General features: G+C 39.9%; 1 long non-coding RNA gene across 1 annotated transcript; it reads right to left on the reverse strand.

The window, feature by feature from the left end:
* Nucleotides 1-5,981: 5,981 nt before the first annotated feature.
* Nucleotides 5,982-7,048, reverse strand: LOC146972651 (uncharacterized). The gene is made up of 3 exons (XR_015037898.1): nt 6,954-7,048; nt 6,385-6,846; nt 5,982-6,191 (listed from the first exon to the last, which is right to left on the reverse strand). It is a non-coding gene; the product is annotated as an uncharacterized LOC146972651 (long non-coding RNA).
* Between the last annotated feature and the right edge of the window lie 11,752 nt (nt 7,049-18,800).

Raw genomic sequence — 18,800 nt, forward strand, 5'->3', positions numbered from 1 at the left:
TCCTCTTTGCCAGGAAACTCCACATCACCCACATAAATAGCATAGTGCTTGAAGGTGAACACTGTGTATCGATACTTCCTTTTAAACGAGATTAAATCTCCAAACTTGTACTGTGGAAAAAGCAGAGATCAATTCTACAACTACACAATAATTGCAGAAAAGCACAATTAAAGTATTTTAATTAATTGATTATTAAATCACAATGTGCTGACTAATAACTAGGTTATTATAAACTGATGGTTAACAGGTTGTTGTAGTTGTTTAAACAGTAACTATATGGAAGGAACTTACTTCCTCATTAACCTCTGTGAGCACTAGCTGAAGGGCCAGTGCAAACAAGACCAGGTTCCTCATGGTGGCAACAGTGGAGAACTGACAGAGGAGAACATAAAAATCAGTCAAATAATCAGAGTAGGCTCACAGAAAGAGGACTCAAGAGCACAACTCACACAGGATGTAAGAAAAGGACCTTTATTACAGCCCAGGAGTCCACAAAATCCAGGCAAAGGTGTCCGAGAAGCAGAAGGCAGACGGGGCAAAAGAGTAATCAGGCAGGATCGAAACAAACAAAAGGCTGGAACGCTTGACAGGAAGGATGAAGACAAACTCACAGCTGATCAAGGACAAGGGGAGGATCATGAGACACAGGTGCAACACATTTAGGGCAGGGCAGGTGCTGGTTCCAAGTGGGAGGAGGTTAATGACGGCAGCTTACAGGAAGGCAGAGTTGGATGGTCCATCCCTGGCCCCTAGGGGAGAGTGGGGTAATGTGAGACACCCCTTGTATCTAGAAAACGAAACACATTAATGGTCATGTGACCGTTATGTTTTCAAGCCCCTTCCTTTTCCCCATGGCCATGAAGGAGAGGACCTCATGATGCTGTGGAAAGCATGTTTTTTTCACAAAAATATGATTTTTGCATGTAAAAGTAAATTTTCTTGCTGTCAACTTAATCAACTGTTGTGCCAAAGCAAATTGATTCAGGTAGAAAAACGTATATGATACATGATGATGAACTACCAACACATAAAACCATGTGATGATGCTGGCTGAAAATTAAGTCGAAGTCTTCTTAAAAAATAAAATACTGAGCAACAACTTCATCTGTTGTCTCTGGTGGTTTTATTATAAATGAACAGTACACTCACCGTACTGTACTAGTTATAAGTTATTCATAAAACTGACTGTCCCATCAGCCAATTAGAGTGAATTCTCTGTGGCTTCAAGCAGGTTGTAGATACTTAAAGGGATAGTTCACCCTAGAATGATATTTCGCTCATTATCTACTCACCCTCATGTTGACTAAGGGCTGGAAGAAGTTTCAGATTCCTCCGTGGCTTCTCTGAGTTACAGGGGGTCTCGGCATAGCAGTGCATGTCCATATAACGGTTGCAAAGGGACACCGGAGCTCTTCGTAAAAAAACACACACAAAAAAACATCCAAATACCTCCATGATGCTCGTATGTAATGTCCGTCTTGTGCTGAAGCCCAAAATTGCGTAATTGTCCCGAAAAAAATTAAATAAGTCTATATTTTAAGCTTGTTTGTAGCGGAAGCTTCTCGAAGCTCCTCTTCCTGGTCCGTCCAAATCTCGCGTGATTCGCAGTAACCGCACTGACGCATACTGACGCCGGCGCAAATCACGCGAGATTTGGACGGACCAGGAAGAGGAGCTTCGAGAAGCTTCCGCTACAAACAAGCTTAAAATATAGACTTATTTAATTTTTTTCGGGACAATTACGCAATTTGGGGCTTCAGCACAAGACGGACATTACATACGAGCAGCATGGAGGTATTTGGATGTTTTTTTGTGTGTGTTTTTTTACGAAGAGCTCCGGTGTCCCTTTGCAACCGTTATATGGACATGCACTGCTATGCCGAGACCCCCTGTAACTCAGAGAAGGGACGGAGGACTCTGAAACTTCTCCCAGCCCTTAGTCAACATGAGGGTGAGTAGATAATGAGCGAAATATCATTCTAGGGTGAACTATCCCTTTAACAGTCAGACACCACACAATGAAATGAGTGCGTGCATTAAGTAACATAATATTTATTATTATATTAACTGTAGTCATACATTTAGAATTCAGAATAATGAAGCTGCTTTATAAAGGCCTCGGGACTGTTAAACATGCAAAACGTCTTCATTGTTTTCAACATTTTCAGTCTCCACAAGAGGGTGCACTGCACACATACACACACATTGAATCCTAACATTAGAAGAGCTTCCTTAAAAAACGTGTTCTGATAATACTGATGAATGTTGTACACGTTTGAAGGTCGATGACATGATGCAACCCAATGTCATGTGGTGTAACCGGTATTTTTTTCCATAAAAATCAGACTATTCAGGAAAATTCATTCTGAACTCAAATGCAGAATAAATGTAATTGACTTTTGCAATGCAACACTTTTGACAAATTTGACATAATTTGTCACACATTATTTAGAGATGATGAATGGTGTATTCAAGATATGTCTTGTGATCACTATTACCAAAATACATTAAATGTAAATCTAAAAATACACCAAAAAATATTTTCAATTTAGTGTTTTCAGAAGAAAGTATATTTTTATAGGCACACTTAAATCCGCTGTAGGTGGATCACATATTTAATTATTATTTATTGCATTCTTTTTATGGTTACACAATTTGACAATTTGAAGGACAAAACTGAGCAGATACAGAGAGAATCAGATGATTCATAACTTGTTGCTGATTGGAGAAACTGGAAGTTATGGAACCATCTCCGGTCTCCCCCCGATATTGTTTCCTTGTTGTGGTTTTAATATAGTTCCCTCACATTTCCATGTTCTTATTCATAGGAAGACGGAGGACAGCAGCCGCCACTGAGATACTAGCTACCGTCTGTTTTTGCCTCTCTATCAAGGAGAAGAGGCAGAATGCCAGACTAAAGGGAGGAGGTAGTTCAGTATCTTCACTGACTGTTAAACATGCAAAAGTATCAACAGCCAAGATGATGGCTTTAATTCTCCACTGTCTCTGTCAACACAAAGTGTGTGTATACAACAACAAAAAAAGAAGAAAAAAGTCACATCCTCCATAATGTGACTTGGTTTTGGCACAGCAGTGTGTTGTTGCACTTGCCACACATCTCCAGGATTTCACTCCACTACTTAGGCTGTATCTATACAATGTACAGTTTTATTTATTGATTTATTTATTTATTCATGTCCAGCACCACCATTTTTGTGTACAAACTGCACACCTTACTCCTGTACTCTCCCATACACACTCCATGCAATAGTTTATTTTCTTATTTATTTACAACTATCAACACAGACATGATAAGTCTTTTCTTTCTTTCATTTGTGGTTTTCACAGCTTTTCAGGCAGCTAAACCACATCCTCTTTAAGTATGTAGAATCAAGCTGGTACACTCTTAAGAAATGTTGGGTTATTTTTTCAACCCAACAGCTGAGTTGAGACTGTTGGTTAGTTTAATTGGGTTGTTTTCATCAAGTTGGGTAATCTAAGAACCCAATTTGCTGGGTTATTGTCGTTGGCAGTTGAGTTATTAGCTGTTGGGTTGTAATTTCCATTATACTGTGTTCGGTCATTTCGGACTACCCAACATGTTGGGTTGACGTTCAGTGGGAGGAGTTTCCCAGCATGCTTTGGGACAGTGTGTTTGTGATTCTAAGTTTAGGTTATTTCTGTTACATATCGCCACAGATGTTACAGCTACACAATCTTTAGTGATACTGTTCTACACACTAATTTACTAATTCAATGTTCTACTCAGTTTACAATTACTGTTGTAAATAAGCACTTTGACACCATAAGTGAAGTTATGTTTTTGGTTATTGGTCTCCCTTCCTTTGTATGCAGTTTGTCTGGTGGTCTGAGGATAATAAACAGCATTCTCCCTGTAGTTAAGTGGTGTATGAGCTGCTATAAGATGTAAAGTTTGTCTCTGTTTGAGTTTATGTTAAATAGAACCCTAGCCTGCCACTATATAGTTGTTAAGTGCAAGTTTGTGACACACTGTTGAGTACTAGCTTCAGTTAGCAACCCAACTTGATTGGTTTAAAAGAACCCAGCAGTGTATTGTGAACCCTTAATTTGGTTATATGAACAACCCAACTGGGTTGTATAAACAACCCAACTGTTGGTTTAAGGAAACCAACCCAACTTGTTGGGTCAAAATAACCTAGCATGTGTTCTGTCCAATAGTTAACCAGTGTTGGGTTAAAAAATAACCCATATTGGGTTGTTTTTAACCCAACATTTTTAAGTGTGTAGCCTACGTGACTTACAGTCCTAGGCTACATGAACAATGACACGAAGCCAACCACCAACCCCGACACAGCCGTTCTACTTAAATGCAACAGTCTGCAGATGTTACCAGATATCTCTTCGATTTCATACGAAATGTAAGTCATTAAAAATTTGTTTTAGTTGCAGCTATGCATAAGACAGAGAGTGAGAGACGCTCTGCTTTACACACAGCTGCTTTATCCCCGTCACTATTTGTTTATGTTGTGATCTGTGGACACTACTCAGCTTTGTTACAGGGGTTTAAATATGGGTTACTAAACGTGAGCGTCTTTATTAGTGGAGAAAGGGTGTGCTTTTATTGTTGGTTTGTTTTTTCACACATGGGCAACACAGGGCAAATGATTAACAACAACCTCCTGGCAGACTGCATTTGGCCACTGTGAGCTTGGATCTCCCGGAACAAAACATCAGTTTCCTCCTGTAAAATGTTTGGCCGTCTGGCGTCGCTGTCTCCCTCGTCCATGTCAAAATATAAAATGTGATAATGGTGATAATTAGCATCCCCCACAGGATAATCAATGCCAAACAAAACTTCCACCTCTAAATTGTCTACAATTGTCCCCAATATCCACTTTTCTCTTAATAGAGAAATACACTCCAGAAATAAAATTATGAGGAAAAACCCATAATAATTATAATAATGATAAGAATAATAATAATAAACTTTATTTATAGAGCATTTTTCATACATAAAAAATGTAGCACAAAGTATTATTTTCTACCAAAATCTCCCCAAAATGCATTCATTTTGTTACTAACATATATTGACATTTTCAACATAATTAAATCCCTCTGTCGACCTAGAAGAATTGATGCTGTTTTGAAGGCAAAGGGTCGTCACAACAAATATTGATTTAATTTAGGATTCTCGTGTCTTAAGTCACTGCATTTTGTGAATGGATGAAGAAAAAAATTAAAGCAGAAGTAAGTGGTCCGGTCGTTTTCGCTAATGCTGCGTTCCAGGCAGGCTTTTGAAACCGTAAATTACAGCTTCAAGTCACAACTTACGACTTTGTAGCGTTCCAGGCAACCCACTCGTGTTTTTCCGACCTGTTTTACCGGTGAAAGTCACTATAACGGCCACTCGTAACTTCCGACCGGTGAACTCGTACCAGATCGAACTGGTACCACTTCACGGTCGGAAAAATACGAGTTTCCTTGAACGCACCATAACAGTCCTCGTCGCTACGTCGCCACATTCACGGCGTTCCTTGGCTGCACACACAGCCCTGCATGCCGTTCTCTCTCCTCATTGGATAAAAACTGTAGGATACGATAAATGTTTTCTCTTCGGCTCAGAGCAGAGCAGAGGGACTGACAGACCCGTGTTTCAGTCCAAACACTCTATGTAAGTGATTGCTGTCGGAAGATATAACTATTTAAGACTTATATTAACACAAATATATCACTTACTTCTGCTTTAACACTTCCATCTTTTAAAGCATTCAGCTTTTTGTCCACACCTGCCTAAAACTTTTGCACAGTAGGCTACTGTATATGGGTAGATACACTATATAAGCCTACATATATGGATACATAATAAGTGAACATAGGCACATGTACTGTATATATATAGGTGAACAAAACAGCCAATTTGATGTATGTCGCATTTGGCCCTGTATTAAAACCTATAGGTCAATACAGGTTCTTCTTCTTAGGTTCTATACAGCACATATCACCCTCCTCCTGCGGAGTACACAAACCACCACGAACAAGAGAATCAAGAGCAAGACAACAACAAGAACAATCGGAACAACGATGGTCGTCAGGTGAGGCGGGGATGGACAATTGCACTCATCTCTATGTTCCTGATTCTCTTCCATGGCCTTCAGCAGCTTCTGGCATTCATCTGTCTTCTTGAAAACCCAACCAACGAATGTTCCTGGCTGAGAACAAAGCAAATTAGATGCAGTTACAAACAACTGAGTGAACTCAGTAACTTTTAGCTGCATTTTAATTGTATTATTCATTGTACTGACATGAATGAAATGTTCACTTTGAAGAAATCTGTTTTCATTTCTGATGTGGACCAAGTGGTCGAAGATGTAGTGATAGGAAACTGAGCAATGTGTCACATACCTGCATTAAAGCTGTGTAGTTGTAGCGCACATGAGTTGCGAGGTGTTCACAGTTATTTTTGAGGAGATCATACTTTCCACAGTTTGCTGGGTCGTTCCAATATTTGATGCGTTCTATCATCTGAGCACGATGAGCTGGTGTACCCATTTGTCCTTCGAAACATCCATCCAGATAGTTGTCTTTGGCTCCTTCACCCTGCTTTTCAAGGACATCAAACTCACACGCTCCTTTGTTCCATGGTTTACCTATCATGATGGAATGTAAACTTTGTGAGAAACCTGCCACAGGAAGGAATGTTATAAATAATATAAATTTGGACGTACCTGTGCGGTGAAAAATGTCCTGTCCATCCTGTTTGTCCGGTAAGTTCTCATCACCCACATAAACAGCAAAGTGCTTGTACAATGGGATTTCTTTGCAGATACATTTCCTTTTAAACGAAATGATATCACCAAACTCGTACTGTGGAAAAATCAGGGATCAGCTACAAAATAATTACAGAAAAGCACAACTATCCAGTGATGGACAGATCGAAAGAAACTATATAAACAGTTAATATAGGAACTTACTTTCTCATTAGCTTCTGTGAGTGTGAGCAGAAGCTGAAGGACCAGTGCAACCAAGACCAGGTTCCTCATGGTGGTGTTGTGGAAATTTCCTTTAATTGTGCAAAGAGAGAGGCCACTTATTACAGGGCATTTCTTATTACAAGTGTAACAAGGACCTGTAAGTACACCAAAATACACAATGTATTTACAATGTAAGTACATGTTATTACATACGGTTACATAGGTAATTACACTGTAATTAATTAGGTAGATACACAGGAACAAGGACCCCTTAAAATAAAGTGTTACCTTGAACCACTTTTTTCCAATCCCCCAGTGCCACCACCGGTGTAATGTTTTAAAATCGCTGTCAATCAAAGAGGGATTCAGCCTTCAAGGGGAAGTGAGTGACAGCAGTTGCCAGATGTAGCTACAGTCTTTGTGTTTCTGCATCTCTATCGATGTGAAGAGGCAAAATGTCAGAATAAAGGGAGGAGGTTCAGTATCTTTCAGTGACTGTTAGACATGCAAAAGTATCAACAGCCAAGATAATGGCTTTAATTATCTATTGTACACAGGATGTGTGTATTTAAAAAAAAAAAAAAAAGGCATAAATGTGTTTATGTGTGAGTATCTTTGAGTCCTCCCTTTGAACCAACCAGGGATAAGGTGGACAGAGATTGTCTATGGAAGAACGATGCTTCTTCACTCGGTGTGATGGAACTGCCACAGTTTTTTCAGTCTCCACAAGAGGGTGTTGAAGCTGCCACACACACACACACACACACACACACACACACACACATGCTCCTATCACATGACGTGTGGCTACCCTAACCCTAACCATTTTCATCATTATTTTACACTTAATATTGTATAGTTTTTATTTTAATATACACTTGTATATTGATATGTTACATTAAAAGATATTCCAGCTCCACAAGCTTCACTCGTTCACACGTCCTCTTTTTTTAGTTTTTCCCCTCTTGGCCTAACGACTTTATTATAACTTATTATAACTGTATTGTGTCATATCCAATGGCCACAGTTCATATAATACATATTTAACTGTTAAATTCATGGACTATTTCATTGTGTACCATCTGACTGTTATGTATCTATAAGCTGTTTGAAGCCACAGGTAGTTCAGTGTGCATTGTTGCTACATGTGTCAGTGTTCAGTGAGTGTACTGTACATTTATAATATAAAAACCACCAGAAACAACAGATGAACAGTTCTTGGTCTGTATTTTATTAATTTAAAAGACTGTGACTTGAACGAAGCACAGAAGAAGCGAGCAGCTACAGGTGAAGATGGAACTCTTTAACCAGTAGTACCAGTAGTACCAGTAGTACAGCGGGGCTCGGAGGATGGCGTGCAGTCGTCACTCGTCCCTGCGCTCCTCTGTTCTACCTCCACATTCTTGGTTTCTTTAGGACATTTACCCGTTATTTTGCAGACAATTGCTGCTATCGGCTTCTTGAACTACAAATGAGATGCATTTTTTTTTTAAAACATTAGACTGATTGTGGATTCTGGTGAATACAGTATTGTTGCTCCAGAAATACAGCAGAAATACATCAAAAAGATAAAAATAGATTTGGTATCACATAAGTGCTAAACAACAGATGTACTGCTGGAAACGTAACAATAAAAAAAAATTACAAGAAATTAAATGTGATCAATTTAAAGAGTACAAACATTACATAGCCTACATACATTTTGATCCCAGCCTTTCTCAGTTCATCAGCTTTATGGTACCATGATGATTGTAACACAACATGTTTTCTGCTGGCTGTTCATCAATCAATAGTTTTCAGCTTAAGCTGCAGTTCAGTCTAAAGCAAAAAAACAAACAAACAAACAAACAAACAAACAAACAAACAAAACACTTACATCCACTTTCCCATCAGTCTACAAAGAAAGAAAATATAGGAGAAAGGAAGAATAAACTGTCACATCTTTGCACTTTTTTAGCCTCCACAAGAGGGTGTTGAACCTGTCACACACACCCTGTGCATTGTGAAAATTGGTAAAGTTAGGAGCTATTCAACACATACACACACTGGATCCTAACATTAGCATTAGCATGTTCTGATAATACTGAGGAATAATGGTGAACATGAATGTAAACCTTCAGATGTCCATGTCAAACTCCAGTAAAGATGGTTGACACTTAATGAAACAACAAAGGTAAAAGGTGTTTGAAATGAACAGGGATGAAATGACAAACATTTTACCAATAAAAACCTGCTCTTCAATCTTGTACAAGTTACATCATTCAAATATACGTAGACTAAAAATCTAGGAGGAAAAAATTAAGTTTTCTGGCTACGATGCCTACACACTTCTTCACACAGCCATGCAAATTCACATGCAAGGTCAGGGAGGGGAAGAGGTTTGACAATGAACTCACTTCTTCTTGTCTGTGATCCAGTGTCTGTTGCAACTACAGACAGATGTTTTCAGCTGGACACTAAATTGTCTTTAGGCTGCCTCCTCTCTGTCTGTTGAACCTCCGTCCTCCTGCTGAACATCAGTACAGGACCTTGTGCTGCCATCTAGTGGCCAGACAGAGAAGGAAGAAAAGGGAGGAGACGACCTGTTGCATCTTCATCTGTGTGTGTCTCCATCACCTCATCTATTGTCTCCTCTGGGACGGTGCAGCGTCTGTTGTATAGAGTTTCGCCTTTGTTTGGAGTTTTCTTTTTTTATGATTGATTCTGAGTAAGTTTCATTCTGGACAACGTATCATAATCATGCACCATCTCCTTCATGTCGACTGGGTTTGGACCTCAGTTTCTGTGTTCTTATTTTAAATCCTTGGTATGTTCTGGATTTATTTTATCTCTGAATGGATTGATCAAGTTTTAACAATGATTGTTAACCACACTGTCTAATATTTTTGTTTGTTTGTTTGTTTGTTTTTACCAGTAGGTATACCTTCTTCTTCTCCAAACTTTGCACAAAGCTCCAGTCCCATGCCCAACTCCCAGCACAATAAGGACGATATACGTCTAAATTTAAAGACTTTGAACATTTCTAACAAATCAGCCATACGTGCTACAGTTTTGCAACCTTCACCAAAATGTCGCCCCAATACTGTAGAAACTTTTGTACAATTAAATCCAGTGTAAATTATGAAGTCCATCACACTGATTTTTTCCAATAACTGTAAAACTTATTAAACTTTTCTTCTTCCACAATTTTTGCTCAGTTGACACCAAATTTGCTGCGACTGCATCTTCAGACCGTCCTCCAAAGTAACCACCCAGCTTTTTGATATTTAATGAAAGAAACTGAGCCCATACATGAAAACTCAGGATTTATTGAGTCAGGTGAAGAATCCCAGTATGCACCACAGTTTTGTCTCTATCAAGGTGAAGAGGCAAAATGTCAGAATAAAGGGAGGAGGTAGTTCAGTATCTTTCAGTGACTGTTAGACATGCAAAAGTATCAACAGACAAGATAATGACTTTAATTCTCCACTGTCTCTGTAAAACAAAGAATATATTAAAAAATAAAGACATATTTTATTATGTTTGAGTTAGTATCTTTGTGTCCTCTCTGTGAACCAACCAGGAATCAGAGGGGATTGTCAAGGGAAGGAGGATGCTTCACTCAGTATGATGGAGCTGGCATATTTTTTCAGTCTCCACAAGAGGGTGTTGAAGCTCTCTCTCTCTTTCCCAAACTTTTTAGGACACAGTGGGACACTCGGTGGAGGTGTAAATATAAAGTGTCAGTCAGTCGCTCCCATCACATGACGTGTGGCTCAGAGAAGCTGCTGCTTATTGATTTTCACACAAAGGAGCTTTTTATTATTATTTTACACTTGCGTATTGACTTTAATGTAACACATTACAGCTCCACAAGCTTCACTCCTTCACTGAATCATAAATGTATGACCTCAGTTCATATGATATCTATTATTGTTTCTTGGACTATTCAATGCTAGAGCAGTTTTATAATGTGTAAGTCTAGTGTCAGTGTTTAGCGAGTGTACTGTGTATTACAATAAAACCACCAGAGACAACAGAATAACAGCTGTTGTTCAGTATTTTATTTTAAAGAGACTGACAGAAGAAGAACAGCAACAACAGGTGAAGCTGGAGCTCTCTAACCAGCCTTAACAGGACACTTGGTGGATAGCACACAGGCACTTTCAATCTGTGCGTTCTTTACGTTTTCCTCCACCATCTTGTCGTATTCAGGACATGATGCAGCCCTTTTCCTACGACCAAAGAGTCCGCAGAACGGTCCAACAGCCGTGTCCTCCTTAGAGCAGAACAAATGAAATGCATTTAAAGTGGGTGAACAGGAAACATTACATTGTTTGTGGGTTCTGGTAAATACATTATTGTGTTTGTAGCTTATTGCAGCTTATGTGGTTCCACTTCACAGAAATACATTAAATAATTATTTTTGCATTGCACAATTTCACATGTCACATACCTGCATTGAAATTCTGTATCCATAGCGCACATGGGTAGCGAGGTGTTCACAGTTATTTGTGGCGACGTTATAAGGTGTACAGTTGTTCAACCATCCTATAATGCGCTCTCTCACTCTCTGAGCGTGACCGGGGTGGTTTATTTCGTTCCTGAAGGGTAATCGTGCGTCTAAGAAATTATCTATCTCAAATTCACCACCATCATCTTCAAGGCGACCGAACTGACAGTGACCTAAGGGGTTTACACCTACAGTGATGGTGAGAGTGACATTTTAGAAACACTAAATACACGGCAAGAAGAAAGAAATCATTGTTTCCAGCGATATGATTGACTGGTCAGTGTTAACATCAGGAGCAGGTTAATCAATAATCATCAGCAATGATGTCTGCAAAATCAAATATGTTTTCAGTTTTAGATCGTACGTACCTGTGCGTTGAAAAATGTTGTGATTTGGGTTTGTTTTTCTGCCCTGAATGTTGTCATTACCCACATAAACAGCAAAGTGCTTGTAGATGGAGCATCCACATCCCCTTCTAAATGAAATTATATCTCCAAACTGTGGAAATAAACAAAGATTTCCCAACTATCCAGTGATGGATGAACTGGAAGAAACAGAGGATTTTAAAACAGCTAATCTGAGCCCGCAAACTGCTTACATACCTGTTGAGCCTCTGTGAGTATGAGTACGAGCTGAAAGATCAACACAACCAGGATCAGGTTCCTCATGGTGGCAACGTGGAGAGCTGAAAGAAGAGAACATGACAGAAAATAAAACCATGTTAATCTTTAAATCTCCTACAGACACAGTCAAAATTACAATGAGACTTCACCTGTACCACAGCTCTACAGTAAAACATCTTCAGGTGAAGTTGGAGGTCTTACCTTCCTCACTAAGTGATTTAATTGAAACAACGTTATATTGAACAGAAGAACACAGCACAGAACCTGCTCAGGCCTCCCACTTTTGGTGCAACCAAGTTTTTGAGATGGTTGCACACAAACACATCTTAAAGTTATTGAATCACATCACATAAACCAAAATGAGTGAGTGACAGAGAGACAGACATTTGTCAGTGCAGCTGTGAACTGGTCTCGAGAAAAAACTCCCAAGTCCCGCTCCAGACCGAGACCTTGAACACAACACAACACAACACAACACAGGTGAGGAATGGTCAGACAGGTCTTACCTTCTGCAGAGAGAAGAGTGAAGCCTGGTGGATCAGAGGAGAACCTCTCCTTATATTCACTTCAGAGTCACACACACCTGATGATACAGCCCATCATGTGTTTCCCCTACAGGCTCATTTGATTGTCCCAGCCGACAGTTGGATAGAGGATAACACTTATCAGCTCTTTCACGTACTTTCCCTTATAGCACACATTGTTTATAATTATGAAATATTTCCGTTCCCATTCAGAGAGATCTCAGTCATTGCATCAGTTTAGTTTAGTCTACCATTTTATTTTCATGTTATAAGTCAGCTCCTAAAACAGTGAAAACCAGCTCTGACATGAGCACATGCAGCTGAACCTGGAACAGTTTCAGGTTACTGCATCTTTCCTCCTCTCTGTAGCTCTGATCATGTTTTAATGTTTAATGTTTTCAAAGTGACAAATTATACAATTATTTATGGCAATTTTGGTCGATGCTAAGCTTTGGGAGAAATGCTTTTATAGCTGCAGATTAGCTCATGGACAATGAAAAGAAGAAGAGGAAGAAGAAGAATAGAAATGACACCCACTACAAACTGTTACATGAACACGTGAGAAAACTGCAGCACAGTTTCTGAAGCTATTTTGACATAAACTCACTTAGATTGTTTCATTTCATTAATTTCTACTTGGAAAAAACAATACAACTCTTTAAATTCACATTAAGAAGGAACAGGCTGTTATCAGGTCTATGGTGCGCATACACTACAATTTCTTGCCACCGTATGGCCACTGTATGACTCTGTCCGGTGGAGATAAGTGACATCTTTAAAAGTCTGTTACGATAAAAAAGACATTTAAATTCAAATTCAATGAATTGTCTTCATGCAGGGAGCTCTGTGTGTGAACTGTGCAAACTGGTTTAGTGGTTGTATGAAAAGAAGGAATATGCAAAGGAGGACCTGGTGCTGAAATCACACACTCATTTACACACAGGGCTCACACTTCTTTCAGTGTCCAGATAAAACGATATCTGTAGTTGCACCTGTTTCACACATGTGCTTTTCTATTTCTTTTACATAGGGTTTCCATAATTACAGGACTTTGTGCAGAATGCTGTCTAAATAAAATCACTCATTCAATATATATACTGTATATATGTTTAACTCATTCTACAAGTCTGATGGACTGTTGTACTTTAAATGAAGCTTGCATGAGAAGCCAGAGAGGTTAATGTGAGGAGTCACAAGAGAAAATACAAACAAACAACTCTTAAAATAAATGATGACATATGTGCAGGTATGAGCAGGGTTTAAGGGGAACATGACCTGGTTTTAAGGGGTCAGGATAATACCGATACCGGTTTTTAATCTGTGCTTTTTGAATGAAACAAGTGTGTTAGTTACTGATAGTCTGATCCTAACCTAAATCACTCTCTTTCAAGACCTATAGGCCACTGAAATTGAAAGAAAACATATGAATGCAAATGCAATTCCATTTTTGGTTGGAGTGGGTTAACTTAATATTCATTGTTGTTATAACCAACCCAGACCCGTGTAGCCATGAACTATTATAGCTAACAACTAAAACATTAGCACTGGCAAGTGGCAACGAGCATGAACGTTATCTACATAGACACACACAAAAAAACATTTACAACCATCCCTGGTCTCCCTCGTATCATTTCCTTGTTTTGTTTTGGTTTGATATTTCTTTGTTCCTCATTCATTCATGCTGTTGCTCATGTGTGGGATGGTGTGGACCAGGGGCAGCAGACGCTACTGAGATGTACAGTAGCTACTGTCTGTTTTTGCATCTCTATCGAGGAGAAGAGGCAAAACTGTCAGGATAAAGGGAGGAGGTAGTTCAGTATCTCCACTGACTGTTAAACATGCAAAAGTATACAGCCAAGATGATGGCTTTAATTCTCCTCTGTCTCTTTTTTATTTTTGTTAACAGCAGTCTCATTGATATGAAAGTTAGTATAAAACAAAAAATATATATAAAGAGAAATCTTCTGATGTGACACATGTTTGTGTCCTCTGTGTGAGCCATACAGGGATACAGAGATTGTCTATCGCCAGCTGGATCAGTTTTTCAAATTATTATGATTCCTTAGTCTCTGGTGACATATTTTATGATTTTTAGGATTATTTTCCTTACATTTCTTACATATACGTAGCTCCTTTAAAGGGATAGTTCACCCTAGAATGATATTTCGCTCATTATCTACTCACCCTCATGTTGACTAAGGGCTGGAAGAAGTTTCAGAGTCCACCGTCCCTTCTCTGAGTTACAGGGGGTCTTGGCGTAGCAGTGCATTTCAATGCAACGGTTGTAAAGGGACACCAGAGCTCTTCGTAAAAAAACACACACAAAAAAACATCCAAATACCTCCATGATGCTCGTATGTAATGTCTGTCTTGTGCTGAAGCCCCAAATTGCGTAATTGTCCCGAATAAGTCCACATTCCAAGCATGTTTGTAGCATTAGCTCCTAGTGTCTGTTCTTCCGCTGCCAGCGCGCATGCGCAAGGTTCTGGCTCGTACAAATACGGCTCAGCAAAGAAATGCAGCTCGTCCTCGACATCAAAATCTTCAGCCATGGCTAAAATATGTTTTAAGAGGCCAAAATTGCACGAAAAAGTGTTGTCCCGGTGCAAGGCAGGCTATTACGGACTGCTTCTAGTCCTTCGCCGGGGTAAACAAGGAAGCGAGTCGGTCTCAGTGCGAACCTTGCGCATGCGCGCTGGCAGCGGAAGAGCGGACAACAGACACTAGGAGCTAATGCTACAAACATGCTTGGAATGTGGACTTATTTAATTTTTTTCGGGACAATTATGCAATTTGGGGCTTCAGCACAAGACGGACATTACATACGAGCATCATGGAGGTATTTGGATGTTTTTTTGTGTGTGTTTTTTTACGAAGAGCTCTGGTGTCCCTTTGCAACCGTTGCATTGAAATGCACTGCTACGCCAAGACCCCCTGTAACTCAGAGAAGGGACGGTGGAAAATTCTTCCAGCCCTTTGTCAACATGAGGGTGTGTAGATAATGAGCGAAATATCATTCTAGGGTGAACTATCCCTTTAAGTTCACATTAAGAAGGAATGGTTTATGGTGCACGTCTACTTGCCACTGTATGGCTCGGTCCGGTGAAGATAAGTGAAAGTGACACCTTTAAAAGTCTGTTACGATAACAAAGACATTTAAATTCAAATTCAATGAATTGTCTTCATGCAGGGAGCTCTGTGTGTGAACTGTGCAAACTGGTTTAGTGGTTGTATGAAAAGAAAGAATATGCAAAGGAGGACCTGGTGCAGAGCTGTGAAACCACACACTCATTTACACACAGGGCTCACACTTCTTTTAGTGTCCAGATAAAACGATATCTGTATTTGCTCCTGTTTAACACATATATGTGCTTTTCTATTTGTTTTAAATGATATGACGTGTGATAGAGTTTCCATAATTACAGGACTTTTACCTTTTGAAAAAAAATGAGAGAGCATGTGCAGAATGATGTTTAAATAAAACCACTGACTCAATATACAGTATAGCTACTGTATATATTTCTAACTCATTCTACAAGTCTGATGGACACTGTAGTACTGTAAATGAAGCTTGCATGAGAAGTCATGAGGTTAATGTGAGGAGTCACAAGAGAAAATACAAACAAATCTAACAACTCTTAAAAGTTAAGTTCAAGCAAACGCTTTTTTCTTCTTCTTTTTTTTTTTTTTTTTTTACATAAAAATGAGTTTTTTCCTTCTGAAACTGTCTGTGTCTACAGGGTGATACATCCTCACAATATGGAAGAGAGTCAGATGATTCATAACTTGTTCCTGACTGGAGAAACTGTAACCCATAATACAACCATCCCCTGTCTGTCTCCCCCAAATATTGTTTCCTTGTTGTGGTTTAATATAGTTCTCATATTTCCATGTTCTCATTCATTCATACCATAGGGGAAGACGGGGGGGCAGCAGACGCCACTGAGATGTACAGTAGCTCCCGTCTGTTTTTGCATCTCTGTCGAGGTGAAGAGGCAGAAATGTCAGAATAAAGGGAGGAGGTAGTTCAGTATCTTTCAGTGTCTGTTAAACATGCAAAAGTATCAACAGCCAAGATGATGGCTTTAATTCTCCACTGTGTCTGTGAACACAAAATGTGTGTACAAAAAAAGACATTTATATTTTATTATGTTTGAGTATCTTGTGGTGGCATTTTTTATGAGAAAAGACATATAAGCCTGAAAACAACAAGACCAATGAAAAGAAAGTTATGCCACCTTTAAAGACTGAGTGTGAGCTGTGTTATTATGTCATTAATAATCACCATTTATGTTATTATGTGTTGATTTAAAGTTAGAATATACTTATTTCTTGTGTTCTTATGTTGTTTAACTTATTTTATTCTTATATATTGACTTTAAGGTAACACATTACAGCTCCACAAGCTTCACCAGACTTTAGTTTTTCCCTTTTGGCCCGAGGATCTTATTCTAACTGTATTGTGTCATATACAGTAGTAGAATGACCACAGTTCATATGATAATAAATATTACTGCTTACATAATTCATGCACCATTTCATTGTGTGATGTCTGACTGTTGTGTATATAAGCTGTTTGAAGCCACAGAGAGTTCAGTGTGCATTGTTAATTGGCTGATGGGACAGTTTTATATTCTATATGTGTTTCTAAGCGTCAGTGTTCAGTGCGTGTACTGTGTATTTATAACAAAACCATCAGAGACAACAGATAAACCGTTCCAAATCAGTATTTTATTTTTTAAGAAGACAGTGGGCCCTAGTTTGCTGGCGCAGCGCAGGTGGCGCAAGGTAGCGCAGCCGGTCTAATGCAAGTTTCGACCAGCGCAGCCTAGCGCAAAGTCAGATTGGAAGATTGGCAGATCGCGCTGCGCTGAGATAGGCGTGGCCGCGCAGCAGGGGGAGGCGTCACAGATTCAGCTTGGTGCAGTGGAAGTTTTGTCCGAAAATGTCCCGCCGAGGTTGCGCTGAAAGCTCGCCACCTCCAACCAGGTCTAGTCTCAGCGCAGAGCGAAGCGCAGCAGGTGCAGTGGAAGTTTGGCTGACTGACCTGCAGTGCACACACGTCACCAAGACCTCACAGGCAGATCTCCACAGTTCCAGACACATTTCAATGCAATAAATATCCACAATAACCACTATTTAATGCAACTAACGGAATCAACACGTGAATTTATATCTATATAGATTGTCCCGTCACATCTGACGTCAGATCAAAGCAGAGATCAAAGGCTGTGGCACGCGTAATGGAAACTCCACCTGAATTAACACAGCAGGGACGAACTGGCACTGAAAAGCAGCTGTGGATGTCCCAAGCAGGACTGAGGGTGGATGACTGCATGTCGCTGCCGTGTTGAGATACCACTCTGCCCTTGTGATGATCGCTTTATTTATTTATTTATTTATTTACTTATTAATTCATTAGCGGAGAGCGACCGCGTCACGCAGCCGTAATGAAAAACAAAACACAAATCATCATCTCTCTCTTAGTCCACCACAACAGCCTCGGTATCAGATAGTCAGTATATAGCCTACTAGAGTATACTCAGCATCTCATCACAGAAAAAAAAGAGAAAAAAAGAGACGGACAGAGAGAGAGAGAGAGAGAGAGAGAGAGAGAGAGAGAGAGAGGGAGGGAGAGAGAGAGCGCGAGTCCTTTACGCTGATTTAATCCACATGGTCTGTGTTTATGTTGTGATTAGTGTACACCTGTCATCTTGCTTACATAGGGTTTGAATAAATGTGAGTTTCTTTATTAGTGTATTAGTTGTTTCTTAGATTGGGTAGGGGTTCTCAGTATATCAGATCAAACCTGGTTAAGTATATTAGTAAACTCATTATTGGTCACTCTGAGCTCGGACCTCCGGACCAAAACAGCTGTTTCCTCCTGGGAGAGGTTCGGCCTCTGGCGTCGCTGTCTCCTCCGTCCATGTCCAAGTATAAAATGACAAACTTGCAGCGCGCATCACCCGCCGCGCAGTTAAAGGTGAGGAGAGGAGCTCCTTTGATTGGTGAAGATCTGACTCGGCTGTGTCAAACCCACTCCACGCCTTTCTCTCCTCCTCCTGTCTCCCTCCCGCCCTGTCTCCTCCCTCTTCACCGTTTGCGCCGGTGGGAGGGACGAGGGGAGGGGTTGCGCTAGTCTAAGTCTGACTGCGCGGCCCAGCAAACTTGCGAAATGGACCTGGGCCACACCCTGTTGGCGTGGCGA

Source organism: Trachurus japonicus, chromosome 16 (genome assembly GCF_045865225.1).
Source record: "Trachurus japonicus isolate A0001 chromosome 16, Traja_1.0".
NCBI classification, from domain to species: Eukaryota; Metazoa; Chordata; class Actinopteri; order Carangiformes; family Carangidae; genus Trachurus; species Trachurus japonicus.